Genomic DNA, 6,595 nt, shown 5'->3' on the forward strand with positions numbered 1-6,595 from the left:
ACCAAGTACCCATCACATACCCTTATCTCCCGCATTACATTATTTTCCATTTGCCTCTCGTTTTTCTCTCCCCCACTTCACCCTTGCCGTTTTATTCGCCCTCTCTCTCTATCCTCCATCTCTTTCTCTATTCGCCTCTTTTGCCCGCTTGCTTTTTGCTTGCTTGTGTGTTAGTTTGCTTGCTTGTCACTATGGCTCTACCTAAATTTGGTGACCTTCACCTTAAAAGGTTAGAAGAGATCGAAAGCAATGTCAGGAGTTTCATGGTTTTGCAATTTGAACATAATAGTTTCTTTAGAAATGAGCTTAAGGAACAGAAAAGTTTTATGAGTTTTATGAATAAAGAGCTTGATGATATGTCTAAAGGATTCGATGGTTTAAGATCCCAAATTGCCCATCTTGAGAAATTAACTGCTGAAATTTCAGATAGGCAGGCTGCCATAGTTAATAAGATGGCCGCTAAACCAGATTGCTATGAAAATAAAGATGAAGATCTAAAAGTTATTGATGTGTCCCCTATTAAATCTTTGTTTTGAAATATGAATCTTGATAATGATGGGACTGAATATGATCCACCTTTACCTAGAAGGCGTTCTAAGAATTAGGAATTTTTTGATCTTGATGCTAAAATTGATAAAAGTGGGATTGAAGAAATTAAAACCCTAGATGTTGCTAAACCCACTATTATGGATTTCAAGGAATTTAACTATGAAAATTGCTCTTTAATTGATTGTATTTCCTTGTTGCAATCCGTGCTAAATTCTCCTCATGCTTATAGTCAAAATAAATCATTTGCTAAACATATCGTTGATGCCTTGATACAATCTTATGAAGAAAAATTTGAATTGGAAGTTTCTATCCCTAGAAAACTTTATGATGAGTGGGAACCAACTATTAAAATTAAAATTAAAGATCATGAATGCTATGCTTTATGTGATTTGGGTGCTAGTGTTTCACGATTCCGAAGACTTTGTGTGATTTGTTAGGTTTCCATGATTTTGATGATTGCTCTCTAAATTTGCACCTTGCGGATTCCACTATTAAGAAACCTATGGGAAGAATTAATGATGTTCTTATTGTTGCAAATAGGAATTATGTGCCCGTATATTTTATTGTTCTTGACATAGATTGCAATCCTTCATGTCCTATTATTCTTGGTAGACCTTTCCTTAGAACGATTGGTGCAATTATTGATATGAAGGAAGGAAATATTAGATTCCAATTTCCGTTAAGGAAAGGCATGGAACACTTCCCTAGAAAGAAAATTAAATTACCTTATGAATCTATTATGAGATCCACTTATGGATTTCCTACCAAAGATGGCAATACCAAGATCTATCATTGCTTGTTATGCCTAGCTAGGGGCGTTAAACGATAGCGCTTGTTGGGAGGCAACCCAATTTTATTTTTATTCCTTACTTTTTGCTCCTGTTTAGTAAGAAATAATTTATCTAGCCTCTGTTTGGGTTGTGTTTTTTGTGTTTAATTAGTGTTTGTGCCAAGTAGAACCGTTGGGAAGACTTGGGGAAAGTCTTGTTACACTTGCTGTAAAAAACAGAAACTTTAGCGCTCACGAGAACTGCTGACATTTTTATTTGGAAAGTGCTATTTAGTTAATTCTTTCTGAAGATGATTAATAGATAAATTCCTCACATCCATAAATTTATTTTAGAATTTTGGGGTTCCATATCTTGCGCTAGCTACAGATTACTACAGACTGTTCTGTTTTTTAACAGATTCTATTTTTCGTGTGTTGTTTGCTTATTTTGATGAATCTATGGCTAGTAAAATAGTTTATAAACCATAGAGAAGTTGGAATACAGTAGGTTTAACACCAATATATATAAATAATGAGTTCATTACAGTACCTTGAAGTGGTCTTTTGTTTTCTTTCGCTAACGGAGCTCACGAGATTTTCTACTTTGAGTTTTGTGTTGTGAAGTTTTCAAGTTTTGGGTAAAGATTTGATGGATTATGGAACAAGGAGTGGCAAGAGCCTAAGCTTGGGGATGCCCATGGCACCCCCAAGATAATCTAAGGACACCTGAAAGCCAAAGCTTGGGGATGCCCCAGAAGGCATCCCCTCTTTCGTCTACTTCTATCGGTAATTTTACTTGGAGCTATATTTTTATTCGCCACATGATATGTGTTTTGCTTGGAGCGTCTTGTATGATTTGAGTCTTTACTTTTTAGTTTACCACAATCATCCTTGATGTACACACCTTTTGAGAGATCCATACATGATTTGGAATTTGCTAGAATACTCTATGTGCTTCACTTATATCTTTTGAGTTATATAGTTTTGCTCTAGTACTTCACTTATATCTTTTAGAGCACGGTGGTGGATTTGTTTTATAGAAACTATTGATCTCTCATGCTTCACTTAGATTATTTTGAGAGTCTTAATAGCATGGTAATTTGCTTAAAATCGTAATATGCTAGGTATTCAAAATTAGTAAAATTTTCTTAAGAGTGTTTTGAATACTAAGAGAAGTTTGATGCTTGATGATTGTTTTGAGATATGGAGGTAATAATATCAAAGTCGTGCTAGTTGAGTAGTTGTGAAATTGAGAAATACTTGTGTTGAAGTTTGCAAGTCCCGTAGCATGCACGTATGGTAAACGTTGTGTAACAAATTTGAAACATGAGGTGTTATTTGATTGTCTTCCTTATGAGTGGCGGTCAGGGACGAGCGATGGTCTTTTCCTACCAATCTATCCCCCTAGGAGCATGCGCGTAGTACCAAGGTTTTTGATGACTTGTAGATTTTTGCAATAAGTATGTGAGTTCTTTATGACTAATATTGAGTCCTTGGATTATACGCACTCTCACCCTTCCATCCTTGCTAGCCTCTTCGGTATCGTGCATTGCCCTTTCTCACATTGAGAGTTGGCGCAAACTTCGTCGGTGCATCCAAACCCCGTGATATGATACGCTCTTTCACACATAAACCTCCTTATATCTTCCTCAAAACAGCCACCATACCTACCTATTATGGCATTTCCATAGCCATTCCGAGATATATTGCCATGCAACTTTCCACCGTTCCGTTCATCATCACACATTCATCATTGTCATATTGCTTAGCATGATCATGTAGTTGACATAGTATTTGTGGCAAAGCCACCGTTCATAATTCTTTCATACATGTCACTCTTGGTCCATTGTATATCCCGGTACACCGCCAGAGGCATTCATATAGAGTCATACTTTGTTCTAGTATTGAGTTGTAAATAAATAGAAGTGTGATGATCATCATTAATAGAGCATTGTCCCAAGTGAGGAATAAAAAAAGAGAAAGGCCATGAAAAAAAGAGAAGGCCCAAAAAAAGAGAAAGGCCATAAAAAAAGAGAAGGCCCCAAAAAAGAAAAAAAGAGAGAAAAAGAGAGAAGGGAGAATGTTACTATCCTTTGCCACACTTGTGCTTCAAAGTAGCACCGTAATCTTCATGATAGAGAGTCTCTTGTTTTATCACTTTCATATACTAGTGGGAATTTTCATTATAGAACTTGGCTTGTATATTCCAAAAATGGGCCTCCTCAAGTGCCCTAGGTCTTCGTGAGCAAGCAAGTTGGATGCACACCCACTTAGTTCCTTTTGTTGAGCTTTCATACATTTATAGCTCTAGTGCTTCCGTTGCATGGCAATCCCTACTCCTTGCATTAACATCAATCGGTGGGCATCTCCATAGCCCATTGATTAGCCTCGTTGATGTCAGACTTTCTCCTTTTTTGTCTTCTCCACATAACCCCCCTCATTATATTCTATTCCACCCATAGTGCTATGTCCATGGCTCGTGCTCATATATTGTGTGAAAGTTTATAGGTTTGAGATTACTAAAGTATGAAACAATTGCTTGGCTTGTCATCAGGGTTGTGCATGATGAGAGCATTCTTGTGTGACGAAAATGAAGCATGACTAATCTATATGATATTGTAGGGATGAACTTTCTTTGGCCATGTTGTTTTGAGAAGACATAATTGCTTTGTTAGTATGCTTGAAGTATTATTATTTTTATGTCAATATGAACTTTTGTCTTGAATCTTTCGGATCTGAATATTCATTCCACAATTAAGAATAATTACATTAAAATTATGCCAAGTAGCACTCCGCATCAAAAATTCTGTTTTTATCATTTACCTACTCGAGGACGAGTAGGAATTAAGCTTGGGGATGCTTGATACGTCTCCAACGTATCTATAATTTTTGATTGCTCCATGCTATATTATCTACTGTTTTGGACATTATTGGGCTTTATTATCCACTTTTATATTATTTTTGGGACTAACCTATTAACCGGACGCCCAACCCAGAATTGCTGTTTTTTGTCATCGATCTCAATAAACTACTCACACTTCCCGAAGGTTTCATTCCGTTTGGACTCCTTTTGATATTTCTTTTCTTCGAAACCCTAAAATAGGCAAAAAACAGCAATTCTGGGCCGGGCCTCCGGTTAATAGTTTAGTCCCAAAAGTAATATAAAAGTGGATAATAAAGCCCAATAATGTCCAAAACAGTAGATAATATAGCATGGAGCAATGAAAAATTATAGATACGTTGGAGACGTATAAGCGGTGGGTGGTCAGGGGCTGAGCGATGCGCGTTTCTCTCGTAAGTACGCGTGTGTGCGCGATGCGTTGCGCTCTAACTGAACCCGAGCGAGGCGTTGGGCTCTAACTGAACCCGAGTGATTGCACTGCAGGCTACGCGTTACTGAACCCAAGCGATCGATCGATCCCTTGCTATTAACTGTAGCTGAGTGATTCCTTCGCTACTGCTACTAACTGAAGTCGATCGATGCTGCCTCTAGATGAACATTGAGCGTTGTTGGGGGGTTTGGATGAACAGTTCCCGGTGGGGGTTGGATGAACAGGACCCCATGGTAGTAGAGGTCATTGCCGCTGGATGAACAGAACCCCAATCGATCGAGCCGGTGGATGAACAGGACCCCGTGGAGGGCTAGATGAACAGGACCCCGTGGAGGGCTGGTTGAACAGTAGCCGGTGGAGGGCTGGATGAACAGTAGACCGTGGAGGGGTGGTTGAACAGGACCCCGTGGAGAGGGCTGGTTGAACAGTAGCTGGTGGAGGAGCGCGTGTTGGAGGCTGGATGAACAGGAGCCCGTGGATGAACAGTCACACGTGGAGGCTGGAGGACATCGACAATGTATGAACAGTAGCCCGTGGAGGCTGGAAGAGGTCAACTGTGGAGATGAACAATATCCCGTGGAGTCTCATTTTGCGGTACGCCACACCCCTCCTGATGAACAGGACCCCCGTTTCGAGCGTAGCGCAACAAACACAAGTCTGTTTCCTCCGTTTTGCGGTAGGCCACACCCCTCCCGATCAACATGACCTCGTTTCGATTGTGGGAGATCTGTTTCCTCCATTTTGCGGTACGCCAGACCCCTCCCGATGAAAAGGATCCCATTTTGACCATGGCCGGTCGAACACAAGGCCGTTTCCTCTGTTCTGAGGTACGCTAGGCCTCGTTTCCATCGGCTGTTCTGTCCAAGCCGGTTGGCTCCTGATGAACAGCACGCGTTCCGTTGCCTCCCAATGAACACGATGCATTTCGTTGCCTCCCCATGAACACGACGACGACGCAGTTTCTCTATTCCGACCCAGCCATATACACGAGCCCTGGCTGTACGTATGCACGAGTAGGCGTTCGAGACCCAACCTGTATGTACGTACGTGGCCGTATTTACTTTCTTGCACCCTGACCGATGTACGTACGTGTACATGCTACGTGCGCCCCTCTACTATGACACATGCCCTTCCTTACATGGCCACGGTTCATCGCTCCAGCCTGCAGACACACCGATCGTCTGTACGTACAAATTTGCGACCAGAATGACAACGCTACTTACGCTTCGACCGGGTGGGCTCCGACCGTCAGGCACTTCCTTGCATGCGAAGATGTAGCTGGTGGGTCCCAACAGTCAGGGGGAACATTTTGTTCGTGAAATACAGTGGCCCGTCCGGTGGGTCCCTGCTGTCAGGTGGAGGAATCATTATTTTTCACGTAATAAGGGGCACTTCCTTGCTGAGGTCGTGGACCCAGCTGTCAGCCTCTCAACGTACAGTACTCTTCTGATGGAAGTCGTTCGTTGACCACATTGACCATGCCGCACCGAGAGCACCATGGCGGAGGACGATGGCGAGGCCTAGGAAGGGGACGACGCGGAGCCGGGGAAGACGCGCTAGTGGATGCCCACGCGGAGGGGAGTACGTGGGTTGACTGCTTCAGCTGCGGTGTGAGGCTGCCGTCGCCGGAGAATAACAAGAGGTGTGGGTGAGTATATAGGGATGCAATGGCCAGCGGTGGAAGCACAGCAAGACACGAGAGGCAGGAGCCAGCGGCACGGCCGATGCTTGTTTGGGCGGCGGGAGCAAGAAGACCAGAGGTTGAAGAAGCACTACGGCCGTTGGATGGACATCGTATGGTCACTGGAGCTAGAATCGTTCATATTGACTAAGTTGACAAAGACCTCCATCCCCGTCATCTTAGTAGGCCCACAAGTCAGCCTACCACTATGGTGGGTCCCAGCTAGCAGGGGGAGTATTCATTTTTTTGTGCGTAATAAGGAGG

The sequence above is a fragment of the Triticum aestivum genome, chromosome 2A (genome assembly GCF_018294505.1).
Source record: "Triticum aestivum cultivar Chinese Spring chromosome 2A, IWGSC CS RefSeq v2.1, whole genome shotgun sequence".
NCBI classification, from domain to species: domain Eukaryota; kingdom Viridiplantae; phylum Streptophyta; class Magnoliopsida; order Poales; family Poaceae; genus Triticum; species Triticum aestivum.